Source organism: Petromyzon marinus, chromosome 36, assembly GCF_048934315.1.
Source record: "Petromyzon marinus isolate PM22_M1 ecotype Great Lakes invasive population chromosome 36, UKy_Petmar_22M1.pri1.0, whole genome shotgun sequence".
Taxonomy (NCBI): Eukaryota; Metazoa; Chordata; class Hyperoartia; order Petromyzontiformes; family Petromyzontidae; genus Petromyzon; species Petromyzon marinus.
Window position 1 is genome coordinate 2,207,444 of NC_133702.1, and position 16,642 is coordinate 2,224,085.

The 16,642-nt window shown below is 48.2% G+C and overlaps 1 long non-coding RNA gene across 1 annotated transcript; it reads right to left on the minus strand.

The window, feature by feature from the left end:
- Positions 1-2,792: 2,792 nt before the first annotated feature.
- Positions 2,793-15,523, minus strand: LOC116949416 (uncharacterized). The gene is made up of 4 exons (XR_004403903.2): positions 13,672-15,523; positions 7,103-7,247; positions 5,642-5,785; positions 2,793-3,717 (listed from the first exon to the last, which is right to left on the minus strand). It is a non-coding gene; the product is annotated as an uncharacterized LOC116949416 (long non-coding RNA).
- Positions 15,524-16,642: the final 1,119 nt, after the last annotated feature.

The following is a 16,642-nucleotide window of genomic DNA, read 5'->3' on the forward strand; positions in this document are numbered from 1 at the left end:
CATTCAGCTGTATGACTTAGTGATCTGCTCTTTTGGCAGAATTATACATGCATTGGGTCTCGAATGCTCAGCAGCGCATGAATCTTTGGGCCATATCTTGTTAGCAGGAGCCATTTAGAGCTGTCTATCTGCCCCAGCAAAATGGAACCCTTGTGTTTGAATTGCGTATTCAGGCACAACGCTCTGGATAACAACCTTTACCTGGTCAGAAGCCACTACCTACAGCAGACAAAGGCATGAGTAAAATCCCTGACCGGGGGTCGACTCAAAGCCCATCATCCCTGCAGGGTCGATCACATTACTCGTACCGCTGTAGTGGTAAGTCATCTGTTGTTAATGAGCAATGGAAATGCGGCATTGTCACCGCTTGTGCAGGGCCGTCAGCAGAAACGAGTGCTCATTTGAGCGAGGGAGACGCGGTGCGTTGGCATTGCGATGGTGTGCGCTCTCGAGCGGTGGTCAAGACCTCGCTCTCGTCGTACGGCAACTACAAGCCATACCCCTGATCGCCATATAGCATTGATATTTTAACAGCGCAGCTTTTGTGAATTAAAAACGTTCGCGTAATTGAAAACAGTCCCGCGTTTGAATACATTCACACCTACGACGTTTAGTTAACACTTAATCACTTAACGAGGATTCACTAAAATGTTTACAATGTAATGTTTGTACTTGAATGATACTTTTTGTTTAATCACGACTGTAGTGTTTAATCCGCGTGCCTATCAACATGAGGCAGAGGAGGATTGAAGTGTGTGGCTGGTGTGCATCGGTGGTGGAAGGCTGAAGATATGTATTGGCAGGCTTGAGCAATCGACGTTGTTTATTTGCAAGGTAAGAGTCCAGTAGATGTGACAGACGGGAGAGAGAGCCCTAATAGAGCGTGCGGGACAAACGGGGTGGCCAAGTTCACGGGTTCTGTGAACGACATCCACTCGATAAGGACGTGCTTTTGTAATTGCGAATCCACACGTGCAGAGCAGCACCGCTTCGTCATCCCACGCGACCACCGCCCCTTACCTGCATTGCTTCACACAATCGCCGAGGACAGACTTGTTCCCACCATAATAATGTGGAATTCCCAACACTTGACCATTACCACCAATGGCGTTGAGCACCACCATGAAGCTCATTCAAGCAGCGGGTCAAATGTTAACTTTGACTTAAAATTGGAATCTGGAGTGGTTGTGTTTAACGCTTTCCAACTCAGCGATCAACGGGGTGAATGCATCATCTCTGTCCATCCGTCTGTGAACACGGGGTGACGGTAACTCTTTTGAAGATGATCCAGTGTGAACTAAACTTTACCATCAAGTTGTACCGACATTAGCAACTCGCCCGCGAGAACATTGGACAACATTGATCAAATGACTGCCCAAAACTTCGGCGATAAAACAAAACATCCAGTGCTAAATGGATTTGCCTTTCTATCCATTGGCGATGATATCGCACGCCAGGGTGTGCAATCTTCCAATGCCGTCAATGCAGCTGATGTCATCTCGTTGCGCGGCTTGCAATGTTATTAAGCACTTCTGGGGTTACACGCAAGTCGGACACAGTTACAGAATCTACGCAGACGCACTGCCGTGCCTTTCTTCATTGTATTGTTTTTTTCAAGAGGACGGGGGGGGGGGTATGACCAGTGCCGGATTATCTGAGTAGCATAAGTAGCTACATATGTAGCTACGGGCCCCGCACTTTCAAGGGCCCCGCGATAAATGATTTCAAGCTATTAATTCCGGTTCAGTGATTCTGCACTTGCTCTATTACTATATTGCTAGACTGCCTTTAACTTTTATGTAGACTGGGTGTTTAAGGTTAGCGATATGGCGTATTATCTCGCTGTATAGCAAATGAAAAAACACAATTACTTTACTGTGCAAGTAAAAAAATGTTTTAATATTAACGGGTTTTTTTTTATTTAGGGCCCCTTTATAACATATTCTACAGGCCCCGCACTAGCTTAATCCGCCACTGCGTCTGACTTTACCCGTGTGTCTAATTGAATGCAAGTGATTTGCACAGGAGAACGCTTTCACCGCGGGGTGACGTGTTACAGATAGACAGATGTTGGCATCATTTCTTAGGCAGTCGCTTCCACAAACCAACTCCATTCTACCGGCCCAACATCATGGCACCCATCACTTCTCTTCCCTGCTTCAAGCATGAGCACAGAGATGAAATAAAATACCAATAGAAAAAACAACAACCTCGCATCGTTTCCGCGATGAGTAGCAGCTGGACTATTTTTTAACTCCACCCCCCCTCTATACCGACGGCCCCACTCGGTGCTGGATATGTCGAAGCCACATCATGGTTGCAACAGGCGTGCGGCGAGTCCATACGGGATGAAACAGAAAAGGCCTCTCAAATGTCCTCATCAAGCGCCTCTGCCGACCCGACTCCTTCGAGCCGCAGCAGCAGCCGCAGCAGGAGCAGCCGCGGCAGCCGCAGTAGCAACAGCAGCAGCATGCAGCCGCAGCAGCCGCAGCAGTAGCAGCAGGAGCCGCAGTATCAGCAGTAGCCTCTTTTTTAGTTTTGTCCCCAGCCTGCGTTTCATTGCTTTGAGCTTCATCATTAGAAGGTGTTTCTGGCCACGTGTACTACGCTGTGCGTGCACTTGTGAATTCCAGTCTACGGTATACTGGTAAGGCTGGAGCAGAAATGCCTACTGCCTGTCTGCCTGCCTACTTACAGCAACTCTGCCTCTCTGCTTATTTACCAATTACTGTGCCAACTCGTACAGTAAACGTGCAATTGGCCACACCAAATGCTGGCAGAAGGGCATCCATTTGAAGGGGCTCAAGAGAGTATTCGGCCTACTCTTCCATGCTGACGAAATGTGTTGTTGGAAGAGGCGAGCAGAGAATGGCCACACTTTACACCACCAATTGTGACCTGGCGATCGACTTATCGGTGTGCCAATGTACAGGCCTGGGTGGACAGAGGCTGGGAGTGGGGTGGAGGTGCTAATAAACTTGCCCAGTGTTTCAACTGCCGCGCCAGCAGATGGAATTGGATCGTCAACCTCTAAACATATCTATCAGAATCTGTATTTATCCTCAACAAATCCGATGAGCTATGAAGCAATTTATTTATTTTATTTTACCAGGTAATGTCCCCTGAGCGATGTGGCTCTTTTTCGGCAGCAACCTGGCCACAAATGATAGCTCAACGACGTGGCTTATCACGTGGACATTTAGAGCAGCTAAATACTCTGAACCTACGTTGATAAATGTGTAGTGGGTTCACGGGACACGGAGACGGTGGAGTAGAGGCAGCACGGTTTATTCAAGCTTAACAAGGGTTACACTGAAAGGGGTAACGGCCCCTTCACCCGTATACACGCTGGGACACCCCCTAGGCTATCTAAGCCTAATTCCTGTGCTCCCAGTTCCTCCGCTATACAGGCGCTAGAGGAGGCTATCTGACCTGGCCCTGGTCAAGCACAGATCACGGCACCCCACCAACCAGACCGACCCTTAAAAGGGCTCCGGCTTACCCTGCCGGCCCTCAAAAGGACAGCGGTCAGGGAAGTCCCAGGGTCTATCTCGCCGGCCTTCCTTCTTCACTGGTTCTTCATTCTTGGGCCCAACACACTGCCCCGAGCTCTCTGGCTCCCCGCCCTTTATACCCATACACCACTGAGGGCGGCGCTATAGCGGACGTGGTTGTAGCCACCATGGTGTGACTGTGTGTAATCTTCCCGCAACACCCCTACAAATGTGGAGGGGAAAACCGGAGGAACCGGAGTAAACTCCACGCAACCACGGGGAGAACATGAAAACTCCAAATATATAGGAGGCAGGGGCACGATCGAACCGACAACCTGTATACTGGGTGAGGGAGTTCACATCTCGTCAGAAATATGTATGCGGAAAACCGGTAACCGTTTTAGTTACCGACTCTTTTTCCATGCAGCGTGCATGTACCCCTGCTGCTTTAAGATATTGTTCGATATTTGTTGTTGACGTTTACCGCGTTCCTGACCCATATGTTGTAGCAGTTAAGTACGCACTGATTTAAAAAAAACGTCCTTCGTGAGACACATCGGAGCGGAAAGATTACCTCCGTGTTTCAAACACCTTCATTTATTCCTCCACCACACCACACTACCGCAAATAATCTAAGGTATGTCTCACATCACTTTCGAGGAGTCTACGATGCCCTTGGGATCCTCAGACAATTGCCTTGGGGTCCATGCAAATGTATTACAATTTCAATCCGCTATCACACAAGGCTTCATGAATAACTATGCAAATAAGTAAACTGGTTGTTGTTATATTTAGCATTTTCATTGGATGACGGACTACAACATGCAGGCTCCGAGAAAGGCAATGTGCATGACGCACCATGCGTATGACACGCAATGTGTACAGTGCAGAGGTCCAAGTTGTTATTCCGGGTCTCCCCTTGCTTCTGCATCATTTGCGCAGAGGCGGCAAGCGTCGGGGTTGTAATGGTGCATGCCAGCTCCCTCCGATATGCAACGGGGAGGTATCCGCATAGAATAATAATGAGCGGAGCTAGATTGAATATCATCAGCGGGCATGAATTTTCAAGCACACACACACGTGTGCACGCATGCACAAAGACAAAAGATCTCCCGCAAAGGCTCTTCAGCCTGTTGGGGCAAGTGCTGTTACCAAACACCCTAATAAGGCCGCAACCGCGCACACAGAGGGTGTTGTGGCCAGCACCACACCTGACCGCATTTGTCTCTGAGGATCCCATCGGCATTGTAGACTCCTTGAACGTGCTGTGAGAAATATCTTAAATTATTATTTGCGATTGTGGGGCGGAGGTGGGGAGTTAAATGAAGGTGTTTTTGAAACAAGGTCATGTGCAGGTACTACTTTTCAATCTACTTATGGTATCCAATGTGTCTAACGAAGGACGTTTTTCGTCGGTGCGCGCTTACCTGCTACGACACATATACGATCCAGAGACGTGGTTCATTAAAGAAGAGGAGGTTTTTTTTTTATTATTCCTCCGTTATTCAGAGAGGGGAGGGTGTGAGAGGTAGGAGGAAGTGACGGGGTAGACAATAAGAGGAGATCACAGCGGAGCAGCGGTGCGAATTAAAAATGCCAGTCGTAGGCAGATGAAAGGAGTTAAAGTCTTGAGCCTGGATGTGGAAAGTCGGAGTGAATCGGCAATGTGGGCTTGCCATTGGAGCATTTACCCTTCATTTGGCGAGCCACTGCGGGCACAGGTGAACACTCAGATGGGTGTCTGTGCATGTTTTGGAACGTGGCCAGCAGCCGTCACTGCACAAGTTCACGTGATGCAGTGCAATGATTTAGAGGAATGCGTGTCCATAAAACAATAGTTGTTTGGGCCACTTAATGAGATATTGGGCAGGATAATATAGGCGCCGGCTAACCTTGTGTATGACGAGGCAATAAACAGTGGGGTGAAGTGTTCTTTTTTTTATAATTAACAATTTGGAATCTATTTCCAACCCCCTCCTCCCATACACCAACAAAGATTACTTCTCCTGCCCCCCCCACCCGCCATCTCCCCACCCCCCCCCACCACTCCTGCTAGTTGTGTAGGAATGTAAAATATTGAAGGAAAAAAAACCGTAGTAAATCAGCAGGTTGCGCGTGGTGATGTAAAGTGTTGGGGGTGCTCATACCTCTTCCAACATGTCTCGTCAACACGGAAGAGAAGACCAAATCGCCTCGGGAGTTCACTTTGGTGGAGGCCCTACGGTCAGGCAGTGGCGTGGGAGCCATCGCAGGGCGAAACCGTTTTCTATATTTCATCGCCACTTCGACTTCTGGGTGGACACAGGCAGGGATGGGATTCAGGAAACTTGCACCAATGGCAGAACAAATCGGCGACCTCTGGACTGCATAGTAACATACTGTACAGTAATTGTGCACGATATCTGTTACATAAATGCTTGCATGTGCAATCTTGATTACGTGCCAGATTACATTAACCGTTTGATTAAATTAACCATTTATGGCAGGGTGGCGCACTGGTGTATAACGCTCATGCCTCACAGTAAGAATGGCACGGGTTTGTAGGTACATGTGTAAGGGGCCGTCCATAAATGACGTCACGCGATTTTGGACGATTGTTGACCCCCCTCCCCCGTCACACGGCGTCACAAAAAATCAGACCCCTCCTCAAATATGACGTCACAAAGCTCTGCCCCCCTCCCCCCCCCAAATAAAACATGCTTCAAATCGCTTTAAACTATTGTCATTGTAGTGCGTATTTAATGTGGCGCTGCACTCTGATGTTGTAGGAGAAAAGATTTATTTAAAAGTCTATTTAAGTAGAACGTGTTGTCCATATTTATTCAAAGTTGCGCATTTTGATGTGACGTCACATTTCTCACCCCCCCCCCCCCCTCGTCACACATCGTCACAAATGTCTGACCCCCCTTCCCCTAGGTGCGTGACGTCATTTATGGACGGCTCCTAAGTTGAACTTCTTTCGCTACCGTACGTAGCCAACCGTGCTAATCGGAGGTGTTGGGGCTTGTGAAACAAAACTGGAGAACGCGAAGAAAATCCACGCTTATCAAGAGGGTTAAAGCTCAACGCTCCCCATCTCCTGGTCACCTCGCAGCACCGTGTCTAGAGTACAGGGTGCTTTAAAAAAGACACGTTAACACTTCTGAGACTTTTGCAACAATACCACGTGACATGTACTGCTGCCTCCGGGCTCTGGACACCACCTGGAGAAGATTCCAGGCCACGTGTTGACAACGATGGCGAACAAGTGGAGAGACTCTTTGACTTTTTGAAGCTATTAACATTACATTTGTTATCACGTTACAGTGCATGATCCGTTCTTTTTCCATTAAAAACGATAGTCCCATATACGTGTTAACATTTTTTTTGAAGCAACCTGTACAGTACTCTGCAAAAATTGATAAAATAAAATAACACAATAAAATTCTCACGACGTTTCGGCCACAACACAAGCGGCCTTCATCAGTCTCCTCCCTTCACCTGATGAAGGCCGCTTGTGTTGTGGCCGAAACGTCGCGAGAATTTTATTGTGTTACTTTATTTTAACAATTTATTATTTTATTCTCATTCTACGTGACTTTACCGAAAGAACCAAAGAAGGCTGATACCTGCTTAGTCTCATTTTTTGATGATTTGTCATCGGTGAACGGCCGTTATGTTTGATTCCCGACTCAGGCACCTTCCTCTCTGGAATCTTTATATTCTCTTTTATATCCCTCTTGGGCGAGAGTTGTGAGACTCTGTGAGGCCTTCCTGGATAAACAAGAACAAACAATAACAAATAATGTTGTTTTATTTTTAAGATTTGTGATTTTGGGTGTTCATGTAATTTTCATTGTTTATTCCTTCAATATATTTTTCGTGGTTTTTATGAAGATTTATTTTTTTAAATACATCTTAGTTGTGTTCCATGTTAGATTGAACTTTGTATCTTTATAATTCCCATTAAACCCACGAGTATTTAATATTTAAGAAAATAAATATACATCTTTTTTACGTAACATTCTCAAAAGAGATATTCTAATCGTTTAACCAATGCAGAATCTGAGGTCTGAAATATAAAAGAGTATAACATTCTATTTGGCCATTTATAGTTTGTGAATATTTTATTTCACGGCAGCTTTGTGCGATCCATAAAAGCCTATTTACATTACATCGCCATTCCTAACACGTTTGGCATTGTTCTCGCGATTCCATTGACCCATCCATACACACACACACACGCCGTGTTCACATGAAAACTAAATACACTCCTGGCATTCTAACAGCACATTAAAATTGTGCGTACGAAGCAGCCAACGAATACAATCATTAATGGTGACGTGTCCATTAGGTATATTACGCACAATGTCCACGTACTGCACTTGTAGACACTGCATATACAGTACGACATAATACCTTGCAGACATTCATACATTATGCTCGTTGACACGTTATGGTATTGCATATGCATTATGCATCACCCGGAAACACACAAAGGCAATGATCTTTTGTTTAACCCTACAGAGTAGATGCACATGTGCTGTTATAGAGCACCCATTAGGGTTGCCACAACACCTGGGGGAGTGTTGTGGCCGCCGCTATCCAGGGTCGTCTCGCCAGCGATGACGTTCACACGTCACATTGCGTACTCATTTGAGGCTGAGTTGATCTAGAGGGAAGCCCGTGACAGTTTCAGAGTTCTGTCCCCACTTGTGTTGTCCAAAGTAAGAAACGTAACTCGATTAGCTGACAATTGTAGCACCACGATATCCAATGCAGCGGATCGCTATTGCAGACACAACACAAACTGCCGTTCTCCATGGCAGTGAAGTCACCACCGTGCTTGTGCCAGGCTAGACCAAATGGAGGCCAAACATATGTGCTTTGGCATGCCCTGCAAATGAGTAGTCGATTAAATATTAATTGTTATGTTTATGACACACGCTTCGAATCAAACTTGCAAGAATCGACGTTTTTTTGGTTGCTATATATTGTATGTAACTCGCCTTTTGCCCGTCCAAGGACGGGTGTATTTCAGTAAATCTGAAACTTGCAAGCGAAAATCAGACCGCGACGTGATATTCATTGCATCCATTTGTGTGCAATTTGAAAGGGTGCGGTGACACAGACCTATTTCATTTCAAGGTTATAATCCCTTGTTCATCATGACGTCCTTTTTACTTCGAAATCTCAACAGCGTTACGGAGATCACGTGACGTGAGGGTTCTGCCTTTGTAGTGAGGGTTGTCAGTTGACGCCGAGGAGGGGGGAGGAGGCGCCTCGCCCCTCCATGTGGAGTGACGTCACCCGCTAATTATTATTAATGAGGGTGTCCATTTGGAGGACGTCACCTTCATGAATATTAATGAGAGGGGCTGTTCAATGTGGAGTGACGTCACCCACTCATGATTATTAATGAGGGGCGGGTCCATGTGGAGGACGTAACCTGTTCATCTGTTCATGATTATTAATGAGGGGGGCTGGTCGACGTGGAATGACGTCACGTGCATTATACTGACATTCTTGGGTAAATATCGTAGTAAATAGGTCCATGTCACTCATGCTGCTACCAGAGGCACTACAATTGACCACATTAAAAAATCAATCCTCGAATCAAATTGTGGAAATTGATTTCAGTATGTGAATGGTTAAACCACTAACATACACGAAAACATGATCTCCCGTATAGCCAACATCCACCGTTAGAATATACTAAGGCGAACGCAGCGCACAAGGGGATAGTGTGGCCAGTATCTTGCCCGGATGTCTTTGTCTCCGCAGCGCTGACATTTACACACCGCTTAAATTACTAATTTGAGGCCGAGTGGACTCAGGGGAGTCCCAGGACCAGTTGCAGATAATCACCACTGATGTTAGCCAGAACTCTAAATCGGGGCACCAGGTTCATAGTGCAGTGCGTTAACCACTACTACCCTGCGGCTCCCCACATGCACATTCTGTGTATACACACGGAAACACACCGATACGTTCAGGGGGAGACAGTACCTAGACATGAATGCAGTGAACGGTACCATCAAAGCGTTCACCGTCACAGACACTCTGTGTGTGTGCGTGTGTCTCTTGTTTGTCGGATACGATCGTGGCGAGGGAGAACTGTTTCTTTGTTTGCCAGAGGTGTATCTGAGTGGACCCGCAGCGAGGATGTTGCTATAGGGCAACAGCGAGCAGCCCACGTTCCTCAGACTGTGCCCATCATTTCGCTCAGACTGTCAACTGTTTAGAATTCCGCGCACGTGCGCGCATAGGCCACGTGTCAAAGGGGTCCGTGCAATGCAGATGGTGCTGTGCGTGTGCGAATCCCGATCCAAATTTCTGTAAATAGCATTTTATAATTACACGGTTTGATTGCTGCCCGCACTTAGAACAGATCGTACCTCCAAAGCCCGTTAGTGGCTACATGCAAATCGTCTGAATGCAAATTAATATATTTGTGATGTCTGTAAAAAAGGAATGGTTTTCCTTGCTTAGGGTGGCATTACGAAAATCCTGACACGCAGATTATTTCATGTTCGGTTTATGACCTTCCAGATTTTTATTCTCCCTTTCTCTCCCTGTGACTGCATTGAGCTATATATATATCATCTCAGACGTGTCACAGCGGTACACAAAGGCTGAGTCGATTTATTTTATATAGCCCCTACCCAGCGGTGGACTCTACACGGTGACATTTAGCGGTGCTGTGGTGCAGCAGTGCTAAACTGGTGACGTTAAGGGTGCCCATGCGTGTATGTGTGAGGTTGTGTGTGTGGTTGTGTGTGTGGTTGTGTGTGTGGTTGGGGTAAAAATACAATGGGAGGCTAATCGATGCTCGGGTGCGGTCAAGGGATGGCTCCCTTTTGCTCAACCACGTTATGTATGCCGATGATTTGGTAATAGCTGCTCATTCAGAGGAGGAGTTGGAAACGCTGCTGCTGAGACTGGAGCGTGCCACTAAGAGATGGGGCCTTACCATCAGCCCCACCAAAACTAAGCACCTGCCTGGGTATTTTGTGCCATCGGACACTCCACCCCCACAACTCCCAATCGGTGATGGGGCAGTTGTGGAGAGAGTGGAGAGTTTCCCATACCTGGGCAGTGTGCTTATGACCGGCTCCAGTTTAACAGCAGAGGTCTCACTCCGAATCAGTCGAGCGGCAATATATTTTCATCGGTTGCGTAACGCTGTGTGGAAGCTACCTGGTCTGTCGCTCCGCACTAAGCTTCAGGTCTTCTCGGCCACGGTCATTCCCTCCCTTCTCTACGCTTGCGAAACGTGGACCCCCCTAATGGAACATCTTCGCCGGTTAGAAACATTTAGGCTAGCCTGCCTACGATCCATCCTGGGTTTAACCAGGCTGGATTGTGTGAGGAGCTCACAAATCTTTGAAAGATCTGGGCAAGGTCCCATCGGTGAGCTCCTCCGGCAGGCAAGGCTGCATTGGCTGGGTCATGTAGCCCGCATGCCCAGCCACCGCATGCCGAAACAGCTTTTGTTCGGCCGGATCGAGGGGGCTAAACGGGCGCGGTACGGGCTAGAGAAGAGATGGAGTGATGTGGTACAGGAGGACGTGGAGCTGAGTGGACTTGCCGATGACTGGTACCAGCGGTGTCAAGATCGGCCTCTGTGGAGGAGGCTCGTGAAGGACGCTACTGGGCAGTTGGAGGTAGTCGCCCTCCAACAACAACGGAGGGCAGAGGAGCGACGCTCACAACAACGAGCGGAGCGCCGGGTGGCTAAAGCACAGCAGATTGGCACAGTAGGGGGCACAGGTGGTGCATCAGCCAGTCATCTCAGTCATCTTAGTCAGTCGACCCGTGGCACTTGGGTCTGCCCCGTGACCTCCTGCTCGCGGGCGTTCGACACTTCACGTGGCCTCAAGGTGCACATGGCTTGGCACAAGCATCGTAGTGACATCACCGCCACTTAGTGGAGAATGGCGGTTGTTGTTGTGGTTGTGGTACAAATACAATGGGAGGCTAATCGATGCCCGGGTGCGGTCAAGGGATGGCTCCCTATTGCTCAACCATGTTGTGTATGCCGATGATCTGGTAATTGCTGCTCACTAAGAGAAGGAGTTGGAGGCACTGCTGCTGAACCTGGAGCTTGCAACTAAGAGGTGGAGCCTTACCATCAGCCCCACCAAAACTAACCACCTGCCTGGGTATTTTGTACCATCGGACACTCCACCCCCACAACTCCCAATTGCTGATAGGGCAGTTGTGCAGAGAGTGGAGAGTTTTTCATGCCTGGGCAGTCTGCTCATGACCGGCTCAGGTTTTACAGCAGAGGTCTTACTGCGAATCAGTCGAGCGGCATTATCTTTTCATCGATTCCGTAACGCTGTGTGGAAGCTACCTGGTCTGTCGCTCCGCACGAAGCTTCACGTCTTCTCGGCCAAAGTCATTCCCTCTGTTCTCTAGGCTTGCAAAATGTGGACCCCCCCTAATGGAACATCTTCGCCAGATAGAAACATTTAGGCTGGCCTGACTACGATCCATCCTGGGTTTAATCAGGCTGTATTGTGTGAGGAGCTCACAAATCCTTGAAAGATCTGGGCAGGGTCCCATCGGTGGGCTTCTCCAGCAGGCAAGGCTGGGTAATGTAGCCCGCATGCCCAGCCAACGCATGCCGAAATAGCTTTTGTTCGGCCGGATCGAGGGGGCTAAACGGGCGCGGCACGGGCTAGAGAAGAGATGGAGTGATGTGGCACAGGAGGATGTGGAGCTGAGTGGACTTGCCGATGACTGGTACCAGCGGTGTCAAGATCGGCCGCTGTGGAGGAGGCTCGTGAAGGACGCTGCTGGGCAGTTGGAGGCAGTCGCCCTCCAGCAACAACGGAGGGGGGAGGAGCGACGCTCACAACAACGAGCGGAGCGCCGGGTGGCTAAAGCACAGCAGGTTGGCACAGTAGGGGGCACAGGTGGTGCATCGGCCAGTCATCTCAATCAGTCGACCCGTGGCACCTGGGTCTGCCCCGTGACCTCCTGCCAGCGGGCGTTCGACACTTCACGTGGCATCAACGTGCACATAGCCTGGCACAAGCGTCGTGGTGATGTCGCCGCCACTTAGTGGCGAATGGCGGTTGTTGTAGTGGTGGTCGTGTGTGTGGTTGTGGGAGCGGCGGTGCAGCGGTCACCGCACGGCGCTACGAGGCCTGCAACCTGAGTTTGAATTTCGCTCTCACCACCTACAGTATGTTGGTGGCCAATATCTGAACAGATCCCTGCCCCCCCCCCCCTAGGTCGACTCAGCCTTAAATCAGTGCCTGGTGCGGTGTGTAATCATTAGCACTGGTAAGACAAAGGCGGATGGCGCTGGCCACACCACTCCCTCATTCGCCACACTGAATTGAACTTCATGCAGCAATGCTTGGATATTTAATTGGAAATATTAATTTAAATGTTTGAGGTTTTTTTTACGTAATATACACTTTCCTTATATTCATAGTAATCATCATCAACATGTCCAGGTTAGTAAAATGACCATCACCTAGTCAGTAAATTCTGTGAAGCGGTGAGCATTTCCCTTTGTGTTTTTGCCGTTCATGCTGGTATCAATGTGCCACTCATTTGTTGTTATTTTGAATCATCACTGATCGCTTCATTGTTTCCCTCTTCAGTTGTTTCACTTTCCTGACCTTATTCCGTTCTGGCATTTCTGCAGACAGGACCGCAGCCAGTGAAGGCACTCAACCTGATCATTACAAGTCCACTTTGATGTATTACGGAAATCATTCTTTGATACATTCTCCTTACCTTCTAATTTTAACAATCCAATGATTGCAGGGCTTATTTTTTTCTTCTTCAGAAAGCCCGTTTTTAATTTATTTTGTTTCCCGTTTTACAAATTGTCCAAGTTCTCCCCGGCTCAATAGCTCTAACCACCGTGGCGTCCGATACAGGAAATATTCTCAACTTGGGTCTTATACTGATTTTCTGCTTGTTCTTCGGGTTACTGCTTAGTTCATTAAGCGGCGGTGATGCTTTCCCTATAGCGTGATGGAGAGATCGTGCAGTTTCCCCCCCTCTGCATAGCTCAATACCGTTCCTTGAGCGAGCGAGCGAGCGACGCGCTGCCACGCAGGGATTTAATTTTAACGTTTCAAAGGGGCAACCACCGTTGCGAATCGCTCCCTGCCATCTAAAATTGGACTCCGACGAAAGAATTCCGTGTATTGACTGTGGAGGGACTCACCTTGCGCTCTTGGACATGTAGTAGTAATAATAATAATGACGACGATGATGCGAAGCACCGATAGACTTCCTTCGAAGGTATGATTCAAAGGAACCCGCCAGTGTGCCTCAGGAAGAAAGCTGCGTAGCCTGTGCGCACTCCGTGCTCCGACTGAATGGACCAGAGACGCGGCCACGAACGAAAACGGCAGAACGACGTCGGCAGAGTGCGCAGATGCGCGTGGGGAAACGCACGCTTGGGATTACACCGAGAGACTTAAAGAAGAACACGTTGGTCAGGATCGTGCAGAGGCTAATGACACTATCCAAACTATTACGAAGGTGGGCTTGGGCAGGACACATCGCTGGAGGGGATGGTGGACCACGGCCAAGAATAATAACCGAGTGGCAGCCGAGCGGCGTGAAAGCGTCGGAGAGGACATCAGCCGACGAGATGGAGTGATGTGTTCAGTTCGAGCGCAGGGTGGATTGTTACAGTGCAAGATCGCCAGACCTGATGGTGTCTCGGAGAGGTATTCATCCAGCAGTGGATTGATCATGGCTGATGATAAGAATAATTAATATCAATCTGTTCTTTTCTCGTGTCTGTTCTTTGAGAGCATCATCCAGAATCAATGTACCCCAACGTCATCCGATCTCGGAAGCGAGACGCCCTCAAATACCCTTCGCAGGGATCTCCCTCGTGCTGACGGCGCTCTGCAGAGCCCCCTCGAGTCGAAGCTCTTCCGCCAGCAGTGACGTGAGCAAGACATTGCAGGGAGCCACTTTTATCTTTCTATACCCCTTGTACGTCGACCTGGCCAGGTGACACTGCGATTAGAGCAGTCCATCGCCATCGTATGCAGAGCTTGGTCCACGCTTTGGGAATGTGGAATCTCCTCCGATGGCTTCGGACCGTCAGCAGAGATGAACTTTGTCGCAATGCTCCGCCTGTACAGGGAGGTAATTTTGCACAAATAAACGTTTTAGTTGTTTAGTTTAGTGACTTGCTTACCTTCCCTATACTCTGCACGCCTATCGGTTTTTGCGTTGTCGTTGTTCTAACTTTCTGACCCGCCCCTACTGGATATCTGTGAAGAGAGAGCTTCATAGCTCATCGGATGCCTCCAGTCTAAAATACAGATTCCGAATTTGACTTTGGGTATTCTTCAATGAACACTGTTGTTTTCCCATGTAGATATCTGTTTGTCTTCTAAACTCCCACACCAACATCCCATCCATCCTCCGCCATCCGCTTGGACCGTGCGCCTTGCTCCTCCTCCGCGACGGCGACGCGGTTGTCAGGTTAAATAATTGCGCAATGTTCTCGGATGACAAGGCACTGAATATGGATCAGAATCCGCAGTGACCTTAGCTGCAGCTCCGCTACACAGTCCCGCAATGTCTCGGCACTTGCCCATTCCCTGACTCGACAATATTATCCCCCTTCCTCGGTAGTACAACGGGAGGCTAAAGGTACAGCCCTGCAATTGCCCTTGCTGGCAGAAGGTTCTCCACGAGAGGGAGCTCGAGAGAGAGCCCCTCTGAAGGGTATTTGACCTACTCCTCCACGCTGACCAGATGTCTCGGAAGAGATGACATTACTCACACTTTACTCCACCTCACGCGACCTGTCGGTCAACTGCGGTGTAGCCATTCGTGGTGCTGACATGGATCGTAAACATGAACAATGACGAATAGAATAGTACTAAAATCAAAAATTGTGCAAAGAAGCGCGGTGCGATTAATGCTTGGTATTGCACTGAGAGAAAGGTAAAGAGGATCACGTGGTTTTGAGAACAAGTGCGGTTCAGAGAATAAATTTTGATTATTCAAAAGAAGTGGGCGGGGGCAGGACACTTGGCTCAAGGTACGATGGCTCGTGATCGAGTACGATGAAGGAGTGACAGCCAAGGGGTGGGGGGAGGACGCGCTTGAGATTTACGTCCACCGCTGGAGACGGAGTGATGAAATCAGCGCGTGGGCAGGTGTTAGATAGATTTTTAAAATTGCATGCACGTGACAGATGGCGCTGGCTTGGTTGGGGGCCTCCAACATGAGATTGGTCATGGCTGACGATGATACCCAGTCACCTTTGTCCCCAATGGGATGATGTTGGCACACTGCCCCAGATAGTTGTTTCATGCTAAGATGACTTAGGGGAAGCCCAGGACAGTTTCAGGTACTATGGGCCACTGGTGTCAGACATGGCTGGACACTGAATCCAGGTCGCTCGTAGCAATGTGCCCACGATGTTTAGATTCTGGTGAATCTGAAACATGGGGCCAAGAGGTTGCCACGGTGGCGAGATGTTAACTATCTCGCCCGGTATACAGGAGGTCGTGGGTTCGATCCCTACCCTGATGGCTGTATATGTGTAGTTTTCATGTCTCTCTCAGTGGTGAGTGGATTTTTCTCCGGATCCTTCGGTTTTTCCTGCACACTGAGAAACATGCGTTTAGAGTATTTGGCTTCTGCAAGAGATTTCCACATGATGAGCCACTTCGTTGAGCTATCAGTTGTGATGGCCAGGTTGCTTATGAAAAATAGTTATATATACCTCAGTGGGCCTTACCTGGTTGAAAACATTTTTTGCTTTAATTTAAAATACGAAATTTCGGATGATCTAAAAATATTTAATTCGGAATGAATCAAAGCACGGAAGTTACGTCACAACGTTCCGTTCAAATTTTCATTTAAAGCTTTCGTGACTGCAGTAATTCATTTTCTTAGCTCTTTCGGTAAAGTCACGTTGAAGGGAAACAATCAAATAATTATATATATAAAACAATCAAAATTCTCACGACGTTTCGACCATAACACAAACGGTCATCATCAGGTGTGAAAACCAACGGCAAGAAACATTTGAAAGAACGTTCCGTTCCTTGACCACGTCACAAATCGTGCCAGGTGACGTCACGAATGTGAGCACGGGCAAATGTTACATCAGTACGCAATGGACATGTTCCAAAAGGACGAAAATGATCTGAAAT